Raw genomic sequence first — 16,056 nt, 5'->3', positions numbered from 1 at the left:
GAAGGAGCCAAGAAGATTCACCTCACAAGTTGGGACTGGGAATTAAGAAAACCATGCAGATGAACCAAGCCATGCTTGCCAAAGCAACTTGGAGAATTTGTCACCATGAGCAAGGTTTGTGGATCCCTATGTTCCGAGATAAATATTTAAGAGATTTTTCACTTCTAAATGATGGGTATAAGATCTCTAAGGAGGCCTCAAGTAACCATTGTTTCCAATTTCTTCTCAAGGCACCCCAAACGAAATTGGAACTTCAAATTCAAATATTTAACAAAAAATTAGAGTTCTAAAACATACCAGAAATCCTTCAATCCTAAATTAGTAAAGAAACAAACTCAAATTACTCATAAATTAAAACAAAACAAGATTTAATTAAATTCATGACATTAATAAAAGAATGGTTCGATAACTTGTTGAAGATTTTCAAAATATAAAGTTACTGTAAAAAGCCACCGGTCGCTGGCAGGAAGCTACAGACTTCGTCTCTGTATAAAACAACCAGTCATTGCATGTCTGGGGTGCGATTTTGAAGTACATTTTAGGTGTTTAGAATTACTCTCCTCCATCATATTTCACAAATTAAAACCTTCTAGAGACTATAATATACATAAATAACTTCTAGATATTCTTGAGTATCTTTGTCACATTCTTAAGTGTGTTTGGGGTTGTCTTTGGTTGTGCAAAACATTGACAACATATAGTTTTAAAGCTAGGCTTCATTGTATCCACATGGATTATTTGCTTAACCTTGTTGCACACAAGTAGTGAGGGCAAATAAAGTCTGAAAGATAGTGTATTCAAACACACCTTGAAGCATCTTTCATCCTACCATAGCCATTCCTATACAACTACATATCCAACAATTTTCAGACTTTATTTTTATGGCTATGTCATATATGAAAGACTTTACAATCAATTTTATGAAACTTGAGTGATTTGATGGAGGAAACTTTAGGTGTTGGCAAAAGAAGTTGCACTTCTTACTCACAAGCCTCAAAGTGGTGTATGTGCTCACAACTCCAAGGCCAACGGATGTAGCAGAAGGAGAAGAAGAACCACTTGCAAACTAACGTGAACGTGCTAAATGGGATCAAGATGACTACATATGCAAGGGTCTCATATACAATGCTATGTCCGATACTTTGTTCGATATCTACCATGAGATGAAGACTTCAAAGGAGATTTCGAATGCACTTGAGACCAAATACATGACTGAAGATGCAACTATCGAATGGTTGATGATAGCAGTATAATTGAACAATTCCATGAGATTATGCATATAAATAACCAACTCTCTAAGTATCAAATGAAAATGGATGAATCCATAGTTTATGCAATTATGGAAAAACTTCATCCTTCTTGGAAACAGTATAAAAATTCTTAAACACAAGAAGGAAGATCTGTCTATAGATCAATTGGGATAACACCTTCGAATTGAAGAAAAGTTTATGATACTCCTAACTCCTCCAAGGTTCACATGGTTGAAGATGGACCTAAACAATCTTTCAATAATCATGGGAGCAAGAAAAGGAAATGAAAGTTTTTTGACAAAGACCACCAAAATTCAAACAAAAATAAGAAGAAAGGAAGTTGCTTCCATTGTGGCAAACCTAGACATTTCAAGAAAGATTGTCACCTTTACAAAAAGAAACAAGAGTCCAACAACAAGGACAAGTTTGTTGCTATGATTTCTGAAATTAATACTATAGAAGACAATGATGCTTGGTGGATTGATTCCGAAGCAACCAAGCATATGTATGCAAAGACAAAAACATGTTTAAGACCTATGTGCCATATGAACGTTCTTTTTATGGGGAATGCATCTACTGCGATTATCAAAGGCAAAGGCACCATTGAATTGGAGTTTACTTTTGGAAAAGTGCTTACTTTGAGTGATGTTTATCATGTTGCAGAAGTTAGAAAGAATCTTGTGTCTGGAAGTCTTCTTAATAAATTTAGGTTTAAGTTAGTTTTTGAGTCAAATAAATTTATCTTGACTAAGGGTGATACTTTGTTGGAAATGGATATATGTATGAGGGAATGTCAAACTCAATATCAATAAAATATGTCTACATCTTCTATTTACATGCTTGACTCTTTATCTTTATGGCATAGTAGATTAAGACATGTTAAGACAAAGAAAATGCTTGATGTGTCTAATCTAGATTTAATTCCAAAGCATGTGAATGATATGAATGATAAGTGTGTTACCCGTATGAAACTAAGATAAGTATGAAACTTTTTCCTAAGATAGAGAGAACTTCTACTTTACTACAAATTATTCATAGTGATGTATGTGATTTGCATAGTACACCTACTAGAGGAGGAAATAAATACTTTGTGACTTTTATTGATGATTATAATAGGTTTTGTTATATTTATCTTATGCATACTAAGGATGAAGTACTTGATAAGTTTAAAATTTATAAAAATGAAGTAGAGAACCTTTGTGAAATCAAAATCAAGTATTTAAGATCCGATAGAGGATGAGAGTATTACTTTCCATCCTATTGTGAATCTATATGAATTGTGCATGAAACCTCTATTGCTTATACACCACAACAAAATGGTGTAGCATAAATGAAAAATAAGACTCTTGTGGAAATTGTGAATGCCATGTTACTAAACTCAAACCTTAGCAAAGGTTATCAGGGAGAGACAATGCTCATTACTTGTCATCTTTTAAATAGAGTTCTAACAAAGAATTTGAAAGTAACTCCTTATGAGTTATGGTTCAAAAGGAAACCCAACTTGGGATATTTAAAAGTTTGGGGTTGTAGAGCCATAGTTAGGTTACCTGAACCTAAGATAAAGAAGTTGGGACCAAAAGCAATGTAATACATATTTTTGGGATATGCGGAACATAGCAAAGGCTATCGATTTCTTGTCATAGAACCAAATGATTCAATAAGTGTTAACACCGTTATCAAATCTATAGACGCTGAGTTTTGTGAGGGTAGATTTCAATCTATACATAAAAATACTAAGGAATTGGTGGAGGTTCCACCAAAGGTTAGGAACCAAGAACCAAATCTGTCTAATGCATCTAATAATGATGATGAACCTAGTGAGACTAAAAGGAACAAAAGAAGAGACTCACATGTATCTAGTTGAAGGTACAAGAGACTCACATAGTAAGAGAATTACAATGACATCAAGTACAGAATCAGATCCTCTTACGTTTGAGGAAACAATAAAATCACAAGATGCAGCTTTTTGGAAAGAAGCAATCAATGATGAGATGGACTCAATCATGGGCAATAAAACCTAGAAATTAGTTGACTTACCCCCTATTCTTAACAATAGGGTGTAAATGGATCTTCAAAAAGAAGATGAAAGTAGATGGAATTACTGACAAGTTCAAAGAAATGTTGATTGCCAAAGGCTTTACACAAAAGGAAGGCATAGATTACTTTGATAAATATGCTCCAGTTGCTAGGACAAAAAACATATAAGAGTTCTCATAGCCTTAGCATCTATCTACAAATTTGAAATTCCTCAAATGGGTAAAATAGTTTCCTTTGTATGTTTACCCACATATTTTTTTTTCCACTTAAAACATGCAGTATGTGCTTGTACGTTGTTAATGCTCTTTTTTTTTTTGTCTGAATTGTTAATGCTTGGTTTAAATCCTTTCTGTTGAAGATAAATGTGAGCCTCCCAACACAATTTCACCACCACTAATTAAATAATGGGGTTTTATTATTTTAGGTTCGACCCATTCGAGACGCAAGTCTCTTAATTACAATCCCTTGTTTGAAGGGAAAAACCCTTTGATTCCATCATAAAGAAACAGAACGTGTGTGTTTGGTTTTGCGGCTGCTCCCAAGTCCAACCTCAGGGTGCCTACTTATCTCTCGCGGGAATCAAGCCACTCGTAGTTCTAAGAACTCGCAATGAATGGATGACACATTGCAAAAAGGAAAAAATATGTACGAATTTGATTGAGACAGTGTCTGAATGAATTTAGCTGAATAAACCAGGGATTCGATTTTGATGTGTGTTTGGGGTGAATTTGATTAAGAATAACCAGGGATTCTGTTTGGATTTGAGATTTGGGCGGTTGCATCTAGATTGAATCTCTAGATTGCCTACGTACCCTTTTGAAGGGATCAAACCAACGTAGTTCGGAAAAGATTGTTTAATTTGCATGGTTTTGTACCACTTGGGATTTTGGCGTGGTTTTGTACCACTTGGGATTTTGGTGTGGTTTTGTACCACTTGGGATTTTGTGTAGATGCGGTTGCGTCTATTGGGATACTAGACTGCCTACGTACCCTTGATGGGATCAAACCGGCGTAGTTCCAAAATGATTTGTATGGAGATTTGATTGGAGGGAATTTGGTTGTGGTTGCGTCTATTAGGATGCTAGACTGCCTACGTACCCTTGACGGGATCAAACCAGCGTAGTTCCAAAATGATTTGGAAATTAATGGGTAAGTGTGGCCCACTAATTAAGGATTTGTGTCTTTGAGACAATTTGGAGATTTTCATAGGTAGATGACCTATGGGAAAAATTGGAAATTAATGGATAAGTGTGGCCCACTAATTGAGAATTTGCGTTTTAGAGATTTAAAATTTGATCTCGTTGGAATTTTCATGAGTAGATGACTCATGAGAAAAATTGGAAATTAATGGGTAAGTGTGGCCCACTAATCTAGAATTTGTGTCTTTGAGACAATTTAGAGATTTTCATAGGTAGATGACCTATGGGAAAAAACCGGAAATTAATGGGTAAGTGTGGCCCACTAATTGAGAATTTGTGTTTTAGAGATTTAAATTTAATCTCGTTGGAATTTGCATGGGTAGATGACCCATGAGAAAATTCAGAATGGTTTTGTACCATTTTTCTTTTTGTCAATGTCCAAGAAAAATAATGAGCAATTTTGGTTAACTCACTAATTTTCTAAAATTGACATTTGCATTTGGATCCCAAATATGACTATGAGGAAATTAATCCATTAACCATATAATAGGAAATTTGGGCCTCTATAAACTTAATGGGTTTTGACAGCCCATTAATCCATGTTGGGCATTTGATATTTGGTGTCAGCTAGCCCACGAACAAGGAGCCCAGAGAAGTTTTGGTCCAACATCCAATTGAAGCCAAACCTGATAACTAAGGAACTCTTGTAGAGTTTGTTTCCGGATGGAACCAGGCCTTGTACCTCCCTATTTATCTGGACTTCTTGAGCTTAACTCGAATATCTCATAATAGCCCTTCAGAACAGTCAAACAAGATTTCGAAGCAGGTCTGCGAAGCAAGCTGGGCGAGAACAACAGTGAGTCTTGTTTCTTTCCTCCATGTTGGCCTACACCTTTCAATTCCTTGTCTATTGTTGTTATATGCAACAATACTTATCCTGCAAAGGTCCCAGACAAAGTGGCTGACGCCCCATTCACTTTTTTTTGTCTTTTGTCTTTCTTTTTTTAACTCTGTATTTTTTTTCACATCTTCTTCTTGCCTGAGGGCGTGGCTTTCCCCCTTTCGAACAATCCCCCCCCTTTTTTTTATATTATATATATTTTTTACTGTTCTTCACTTCAAAGTGGCGTCTGCCACTTCTTTTGGCTGCCACACACAGCAACAAGCCATTGTTCATTTCTTTTTCTTTTTGTCTATTCCGTCTGTATGCAGATAACTGATCTGTTTCTTTTCTGTTTCAGAGCAGCCCAGACATAGAAGAAATTGGTGTACCCCCTTTTTGACAGAGAGGGAGAAAATTGACACCAAAGGCAGAGGTATAGCCATTTTTTTTTACTCGCATCTGTAAATCCATTTTCCAGATTTCTTGTCTGCAGAGGTTCTGGGTTTCTCACCCATGTGGATTTTTACATCCAAATATTTTCGGGGTTACTCACCCATGGATTTGCATCCCAATATTGTTAGGGTTACTCACCCACATGGATTTTTACATCCAAATGATTTCGGGGTTACTCACCCATGGATTTGCATCCAAATATTTTCGGGGTTACTCACCCATGGATTTGCATCCATATAATTTTTTGGGTTTCTAACCCATCAATTTGTGGCATGCTATGCCCAACATAGGAAAGGAAAATCAAGATGATCGACTACCTGTAGAACTTTTCTTCTGCTCTGAGTTCTCCTGCAGTCTCCTTTTTTTTTTTTTATCTGTCGTTGGCTCCTCCTTTCTTTTTTTTCCTCTTTCCTTTTTCTGTTGCTGCCTTTTTATAGGCCAACTAGATAAGACTCCTTTAAGCCAACAACACTTTTGAATTACAGATAAGTGTTGATCAGATTTAGCCTCCCCAATTTGAAACATAACAGATATCCCGACATTTGGGGAACTTATCTTGGCTTGCATTTATCCCTTATGATTATTTTTTATTTGAAATAAATGATAAGATTTATTTGCGGATTTTTTTTATTTCAACACTTTCCAAGAGTGGCTTCTAAAAGTTATATATGTCCATAAGTCAGTCATAAATTAATAGAGCTTTATTTATAATGTTTCATAATGATCCTAGAGCAATATTTTAATTAATTGAGCAAGTTTTGAGTATTCAGCCAAGTAGAGTTGTATAGTTTGTAAACTTATCACCCATATTCTTAAATGGTGAATTAGATGAAGAGATCTATATGCATCAATTGGAAGGTTTTGTCATGCCCGGACAAAAACATAAAGTGTAATTAAATCATTATATGGGTTTTAAAAAGCAACAAAACAGTGGCATGAAAAGTTTGATAAGGTGATTGTATCCAATGGATTTAGGATACATGATTCCGACAAATGTGTTTATAGAAAGTTTCAAAATGGAAAGGGAGTTATCATTTGCTTATATGTAGATGATATGTTAATCTTTGGAATTGATTTAGAAGTTATAAACACAACAAAAAAGGAACCCCAATTATGTGAATGCCTTTAGGATTTCTTGTAGTGAAACACTTTCAGGGTTGTGAGTTACAACATCTTGAGAACTACACTTCTCCAAAAAGAGAAAAGTAACATTGAGGAGTGTTTATAACCAATGAAGAAGGCATGGCAAAGTAAAGGGGTAAGTGTTTGTAGTGATAGGTGTTTGAATGCACAAAGAAGACCCCTCATAAATGTTTGTAGTGATAGTCGTTTGTGAAACTGAGCCTATGTTCTTGAAGACAATTAATTGTGAAGGTGAGTGCAAGGATAAATTTTACACGGCCAACTTACTTATTGATGCAATTCGGGATTTAGGTCCATGAAATGTGGTTCAAGTAGTCACTGATAATGCTTTGATTTGTAAGGCGGTCAGACATATTGTTGAGGCAAAGTATAAACACATTTTTATGTGTGGTCCACACCCTCAATACTTTGAAGAACAGATGCTCACCCGTGCTAAGAAATCTTGAAGTGTATGAGCTATGTAGTTGAATTTCAATAATCTCAAGTAATGCATGATTTATGAAAAAAAAAATTATGAACCATAATATGAGGTTATCCATGTAGAATGCTCATTGTAAGTTGAAGTTGCTCTCCGTTGTCGAGGCACGATTTGCTTCTACAATTGCTATGCTTAAAAGATTGAAGCAAGTAAAACAAGGCTTAGAGCAAATAGTTATTAGTGAACAATGGGACATGTATAAAGATGATGATGTGGTGAAAGCAAGAATGGTGAAAGAAAAAATATTGGATGAGTGCTTTTAGGTTGACATTCATTACATATTTAGCTTCACTTCTACAATATATGAGATGCTTAGGTTGAGTGACACGGATATGCCTTGTCTTCATTTGGCTTATGAGTGGTGGGATAGTATGATAGGCCAAGTGAATGGAATTATATATAGGAATGAGCACATGCAACACAATCAAGAGTTAAAGTTCTTTAATGTAATGCATAAAATTTTGGTGGATCAATAGACCAAGAGTAGCACACTACTCCATTACTTGACACACTCTCTAAATCCTAAGTAAGTCATTACTTTAGTAAATTTAAACTTGACTTTATCATTATAATTTTATAATTCTTATGGTATATACTTCTTTTTAGGTATTATTGCAAGGAATGGCTTGATATGACTCATAATCGTTTTCATCCATATAAAGACATAGACATTACAAGAGAGAGGAAGAAAATGTATTGAGTGATACTTTTCTAATGAGTAGAGTGAAGAACGGTCAATGAGGAAAATGCCTCTTTTTGGCATGTATTAAAGATTTTTCATGTAAGGATTCTTTGAAAGATAGAGGTTTAATGCCTTCGGTAAAATGGTGGGTTATCCATGGAGCTTTCACACCAAACCTCTAAACCATAGCATTGAAGCTACTTGGACATCCTTGTTCCTCATCTTGTTGTGAAAGAAATTGGAGCACTTATAACTTTATACACTTTATTAAGAGGAACAAGATATTGCCACAAAAAGCCGAAGATTTAGGATTTGTGCATAGCAATCTTCGTCTCATATCAAGGAAATGAGTCGAATATAAGGAAGGAGACACTCATATGTGAGATGTTGGAGAATATGCATTTGATTCCATGGACTTGGAAAATGTCAGAGTGCTTGAAATTGCAAACTTCTCTTTTGATGAACCGGAATTAGAAGCTATCATATTTACTCGTGATGAAAATGATGAATGAAGTTAAAGAATTGGGAAGTGGCTTCTCAATGTTTTAATTTATTTTATGTTGCTTTTTTATGATTTGAATAATTCTGTGGAGACTTGTATTTTGTTTTTAGTTTTATGTTTTAAACTTGTGATGGATATTGAATCGTAATAATATGATTGATACAATATTTATTTTTGTTATATGTACTAACGAATCCTAGTTTTTTGAGTTTTGTCATATCAACGAATTGTATTGTATCAGCTTACTCATACCTGCACCCGTGCAACATAGCTAGAAACTATATCAGGTCTATCCTCTGGCTTGTATCCAGGTTTCCTATCAAGCTCTCTTACAATTTCAAGCCATTTGACATTGCAAGTGAAAGTTATAAACAAAAATTTTCATAGCATCTTGAAAATTATCAAGCATGTATCTAGTGCTTTCAATATATGAGCTAGGCAATATCACTCTTTGTCCTACATTATTGGCATCATTATCACCCTTTGGAATTGCATCATAAATACCTTTATAAATCTCACTTCTCAAATTTTTTTGATTTTTTCTAATGTAATTTAATCGATCTTTTTCAGGTGTTGCATATGAATCTACTAGAAATTGTTAGAATAACCTTCTACCTTTTAACAATGTGTACAATTGAGGCTATCAAACAATGCATAGTTTTTTTAATATAAAAATGAATAGAAAACTAACTTGTAATTAGAGAAGCTATCAAACACTTCCAAAAATAAATACACAAATGGAGGACAACATCACTTATCCCAAATACAAATACAAAAATAAAATGAAACAACAATTAGGTAAGAACAACAAAAAACAACAAAAAATCACTTGAAAACAACAAAATACAAACATACTTTACTCTAGTATTGAACGATGGTCACCAAATTTTTTCCAAGTATTAAGCCCCATAACCAACCAAAATTAGTGGATAAAAGCCTTAGCAACTATACACATACTAAAACCACATTAGTTGTAGATATTGAGCTGGCTTAGGGCTTAAGAAACAAATCAAATTAAGATTGCAAACTCAGAATAATCAAAAAGAAATAAAGCTTGAAAAAATCAAGCCATAACAATACAAATAAAACTCTCACAAAGGAGAGATGAAAAGCTTCCACAAAGGAGAGATGAAAAGCTCTCACAAAGGAGAGGTAAAAAGTTCTCACAAAAGGAGAGGTGAAAACTACACAGAGAACCCAAAGAGTCTCTGTGACTTATTCCAAACATAAAAAACGTTAAAAGGATGGTGGTGGAGATCCAATGCCGAAACGCAGACACCGAGACATAACCGCCTATAATGGTTGGAGGAAAATCATAACAAAACAAAGACAAATAGGGAAAACCTTTTGTCTCTAAAAATGAAGGGAGAAGAGAGGGAGGAAGAGAATAGGGGAAAGGGGAGGAAGAATAGTGGCTTCCTCCTCCCTCAAAGTGAAAATGGCTTTAGGAGGGTTTTTTTGGGAGAGAGGGAGCTAGGGTTTGGGAGAGAGGCGAGATAGGATTTCTAGTCCGCCTATATTCTTAATCTGAAAACAAGTTTAATTGGTAGCATACAAAAGTAGTTGTTTATTCTTTAAACACCAATCATCAACTAATTCACTTTAATTGGTTATATTAAACACCATTAAAGTGTTAAGATTTGTTTTAAAATTATTTATTTAAAAATAGTTATTGCTTATAGTTAGGAGATTAATGATACCTAGACTGTAGGAGAATCCCTAGTTTGTAGGAGTCATGGTTAGTATGGGTACCCATGTTTATTTTCATGCTTTTAATCGTGGATTGTGGCTCCACAAAATCTGCTAAGTAACGATTATGTTACTTGCAACAGTAGCTTTGTTTTTCCTATTTAAGGTGTACTCTTACGTTCAGTTCAATTTATCAAGTTTGAAGCTTTCGGCCATAGCTTTTGTGTTCAATGTTTAAGCAAGCAAATTATATATATACTAAAACTGAGTTCACAATTTACTGTTCCTAAGCTATAGCTTAGGAATAGTGAAGTGACGGTTTTGCCCCTGCTTAAGTGATGATCTGCTTTCTTGAGTTGACTTATGAGTAGTGAATTAGCCATTTTGCCCTCCAGCCATGTTCTCTTCTCTTCGTTGGAGTCGCTGAGAGAAGGAAAACCTCTTCTCCTTTATCGCAGCCCTTTCTCTCTCTCTCTCTTCTCTCTTCCTTTCTCTCATCCGCTGCGAACATTTCGTTCGCTCCGAAATTTCTTCATCGTTCTCATTGTTTCTTCCTCTTTCATTTCATCGTTCTTTGTTTAGGTTCTTCAATGTCCATCTGGAGGCTTCTACTTTTTTACGGAGACATCTACTTTTCCTTTTGCTTTTCAGATTCAACAAATTCCTCTTTGTTTCAACCTTTCTCTCTCTTCTTTTCCAGTGAAATGACTTGGTTAATTAGTTTTTGCTCTTCTCGTTTGCTCTCCTCTCCTTCGATTGTAACGACTTGGAGCTTTCGTTCTATCAAATGTTGAGTTCGCTTCTAACCAGGTTGGTTGGCTTGGTTGCGGGGCAATGATGGAAGAGGCCGGTCTATTGTTGGAGATTATTTGGAGGCTTCAACTTTATAGGAGTGGCGTGCGTTGGTCTTTTTCTTCAGATCAAACTCCAGCTTTCTCTCTGTTTCAGTCTCTTTCTCTCAGTGATCTGTAAGTAAATTTTACTTCATCTTTCCATTCGATTTTTGTTGCTCTTCTTTTTCATTTTTGTTGTTACTAATATCTTGGATCTTATTTGATTAAACTATAAGACCTATTTTAATTTGCTGCCCTAAAAGTCCAAATCCCTAATTTTTCCTCATAGTGGGTCTGTGTTATTGATTTGCAAATTTTATCCAAATACTAAAATTGATTTGATTGTGTTATTATTTTGATGAAATCAGGTTAAACAATTTAGTTATTAAAATACTATATGATTGCTTTTGGTTAGGTTTTCTGTTTGGTTATTAAAAATTAGTTGGTAAACCCTGAAAATCGGTATTTGGATATGCTGGTTCTTTTATTACAGGTTTAGGATAGCTCTGTTTTAGTAAGCAGGATATGCTGCTATTTGGGTAACTCAGTTTAAAGATATGTTCGTTCTTTTACTACAGGGTTTTAATTCAAATTCGTTCTTATACTGGTTTATGGGACTGGGGATTTGAATTTGATAATTTTTGTTTTGGTAAGGGAAAGAAAATTTGGGAGTGTGATTCTAGGAACTGATTGCAATGTTTTAGCATAGTTGACTTGAAGAAGACTGGTTTGGGAAATATGTGGGATTTGAAAATCTGATTTCTAAATTGGAATTCTGTTTGTGGACATTAGTGATGACGAGAAAGAATTCAGAAAAATTAAAATTCATAATTTTTTTTGTTTGTGGATTTGATTACCAACCTGATATTTGCTGATTTTTGTGTTGAATGGAGACTTATTGAAACTAAAAAAAGTTTGTATATCCTAATTTCAGATGCAGAGTTTGGTTCTATTGTTTTTTTTCCCTTTCATGGGCTAATAATTTGGCCATGCTTTTACTCTTTGCAGTTGCTAGGGACTGGAATGGATACGCAGGATACATCTCCTTCAGTGTTGCTATTCTTTGACAAGCAAAGATTTATATTTAATGCTGGAGAGGTAAGGAACTCAATTACATACATTTTCCTTGTGGTTTCTTTTCGTACAGATTTTGCTCGAGCTAATTTTTTGGTTTAATGAAAAGATTGTGCATGCATAAAATACTCAAGCTAATTTCTTTGCCGATATTTATGTTTTTTCTTCCTTTTTCTTCTTCTTTTTTTTAAAACCATGTTTTCTTTTGATATTTTGCAGGTGGTCTTTCGTTGCTTTGGATAGAGCGGTTTGGTTGGTGTTTACAGTTCTGTTAAGCAAGCGGTGAGTTTCTAGGCTGAAATTTCAATTAATTGTTTTAAGTTTTGTGAATAGAGCATAGGAATTAGCTAATGGTATCAATTGACAATTGGTTGGTGTTAATTTGTTGTTGTAATGATAGGTTTAGATGATTACAATATTTGAACATGTTGGTAAATCCTTTGAGTGTTTTGGCAACTGGGTAGTTGAGATGTTCCCTGCCTATGTTCATCGTTTTATACACATTTCACGCAATTTTAAAACCTGCAGCATCGCGCGGACACCTTTTGCTATTATTCTTAAAGTTTTAGTTTTATCTAACATAAAGAATATATTAGTTGTGAAGTTGGAATATTGGTTACTAATTGGAAATCCAATTGAGTATTTGTCACACCACTTATATACCATTAAATATCAATTAAATAAATATAAATATTAAAGTGATACATTATACCAACTGAATAGTACAAATTCTATCCAAACTGTAGTTCATACATGGCCTAACAAAGCCTACATCTATTACTCCTAATCCAAGGCTTCCTCTCATCCGAACACACAAAGGAACTATTAGCTCATGCATAACTCAGCATGACCAAGCAACAATTAGCTCATGCTTAGGTTAAAATGACCAACAATTTCGTGGGCTCATAACTTGGGTTTTCCTTTAGTAAATGACGACTTTGACCCCTCCAACTTGAAGTCCAAAATATTATATTTCCAACTACATGTCATTTGGGCCAATGCAAGGTCAGATGAAGATATAAAGTCCGAAACAAGTTGCTAACTCAGTATCTAGTTTTGCACCTTTTTGCATCATTTTACATATTTTTTCTATCCAAAGCCACCAATGCTACCTAAAGCTCAATTAACTGAATGACAAATACAAAAGAGATTTAAATTTAAAAACATAACTAAATCATAAGCTAGAAGGGTACAAAATGATATACAATTATCAACTAATCAATGTACTGCCATACACACCCAGACATTAGACTAATTATGGTTGGCCTACTGCGCTTACCAGGACAGATTTTATTTATACATACCGGATTACTGGAGTGGGACCCTCCATAACATCAAGCGACCAAGTATGCAATCCTATAGTTGTCAATTTGTAGTAATTGCATTCGCAAAATTATTAGTGGAATGCAATCGGATTTACATATCCAATTAGGGTCTCTTGTTTTGACAATTGATGCGAAGCATGGAAATGAAAGTATGAACGTAATTTGTGACAAAAAAGAAGAACCTCATTTACATAAACTTGTGGATCCAAATTGAGAGGCAATAATTGCCAACTCGATAGCGATTGTTTGCAATCACGAAAATATTTGGTTGAATCCAATTAGGTCTTCCCATTTTGGTAGTTAAATCAAATTACAAAATGAAAATATTAATCCCAATTGGATACCTCACTCATGATACTATTTGCAAAAGGTAGAAGAAAAGTTCATTGAACTCTCAAAACATGGTGGGCTTATTTATACTCACTATGGCTTAAGAAACTAGGATTCGATATGCCCAGCAATCTCAAAAATTCAATCACTTTTTCACATGAGTTTGGCTTCCATGAAGATGACGACCATGAAAAGTCTAATAATCACCTTAGTTCCATTAGCCCAACGATCACCTCAATTCCAACAACCCAGAGACGACCACAAAACAAGATCCGACAAAGCCTTAGATCATGAATAAGACCCACCACTAGATGAGCTACATACCTACTCTCTCAATAGTGCCAGTGCAATGATAAAGCTAGCAAAACGAGTTCTAATAGATAAGAAGAAGAGCCAAGATCGAGTTTTAATGAAGAAGAAGAAGAAGTGTCAAGAGCGAGCATGACGTGATTTTCACATTTTTGGTTTTCACTTTTTCTCGTTCTAGCGTGGTTTTTTTATATATAAATATATTTTAATTTTAACCTACAATAACATGTTTTCAAGTTACCCCAAATTGAATGTTGTAGATTAGCCTATATATGTTTTTCTCAATTCAATGGTCTCTATCATTTGGTGTATCCGTACACCAAAGGATTGTAGAATTTTCCTAGGATTAATAGATGTATGTCTAAAGCTAAAAAAGAACATGTTGATGCTGCTGAAAAATCAGGAATACCAATTAAGGCCATTATGGAACTAATGAGTAGCTAAGTTGGGGAATGAGAGTATCTTGGATTTTTGGATAAAGATTACTGAAATTACATACATAAAAAGAGAAAGACGAACATGGAAAAGGGAGATGTTGGTGCTATATTGCAATATTTTCATATTGTGCAGTTGGATGATTTATTTTGGGCTTCATGAGGATGATATGATCGCAGATATATTTTGAGCTTCATGAGGATGATATGATCGCAGATATATTTTGGGCTAATTCACGTCATGTAAGTGATTATGGCATCTTTGGGGATATTGTTTGCTTTGATATGACAGATCGAACAAATGAATACGGTTGACCATTTGCACCATTTTTCGGGGTTAACCATCATAAGCAAACAATAGTATTTGGTGTAGCTTTGTTGTATGATGAAATTGCAAAATCATTTAAGTGGTTATTTGAGACTTTCCTTGCAGCGATGTTTGGAAAGCAACCAAAGACAATTCTAACATATCAATTTGTTGCAATGGCTAACTCAATCTTACATGTATTTCCTGAAGCTTCTCATCAACTTTGTGTTTGGCATGTGTATCAAAATGCCACTAAGAATTTAAGCCATGTTTTTCATGGATAAGAAGAATTTGCTCTTGATCATAGCACATCTGTACATCATCATGAGGATGAAAATGAGTGGTTATTAACATTTTCAACACAAGAAAACTCTAATATGATGACAAGTTTGCAAGAAAAAATTTCTTTCACTCAACTACTTTATGTAGGTATATATGCTAAATTTACCCTATTAACTTGAAATTTGGGTACTTAGTAGGAACAAGTACATATTGATGTTTTTTCCCAAGATAAATAAATGGGTAAAGAACTGGGAAGTTGAGCAAGATCCTTTTGCATATTTTGTTGGATTTTTTTGGGTAGTGCAACATATGAAATATATTGGTTGCATTATACTTTTTTTTTTTGTAATTCTTTGTGCAACCATAAAATTTTAACATATGAAAATTACACAAGCTCTTCTTCTCTAGTGCAATGATACCCTAAACCAACATATGAAATGAGATCATACTTGTACATTTTGTGTATGGGAATTGAGTTAATAGAGGTTGCACATTTTGTTTTTTGGATTGTGCAACATCATATAATTGAAGGGTAAAGGTTGTACATGTACTATTGTTGCTTAATTGGTGACAACAAAATGTGGTGACATTTTGGCTGCATCCCATAATATTGCCTCTCTTGTGCATGTTTAGAATACTGTTGGAATACTTATGAGTTCTTCTTTCATCTTGACACTTCCACGGTTGGAATGCTCTCTTTCATCTTAATGAAAAACGTATCACTAGTGACCAAAAAGAAAACCTAAAACCATAGCATATATTTAGAATTTGAAAGCATTTAAAAAACATGAAAACAAACAAAAACATTTAACCACAACTTATATTAGACATTTCTTTGAATAGGTTGGCTGCAACCTCTACAACCTATACATTTAATTTACTTTAGCAAAAAAAGAAAAACCAGTT

The sequence above is a fragment of the Prunus avium genome, chromosome 6, assembly GCF_965620075.1.
Source record: "Prunus avium chromosome 6, drPruAviu1.hap1.1, whole genome shotgun sequence".
Classification (NCBI taxonomy): Eukaryota; Viridiplantae; Streptophyta; class Magnoliopsida; order Rosales; family Rosaceae; genus Prunus; species Prunus avium.
Note: the sequence above shows the minus strand (reverse complement) of the source record.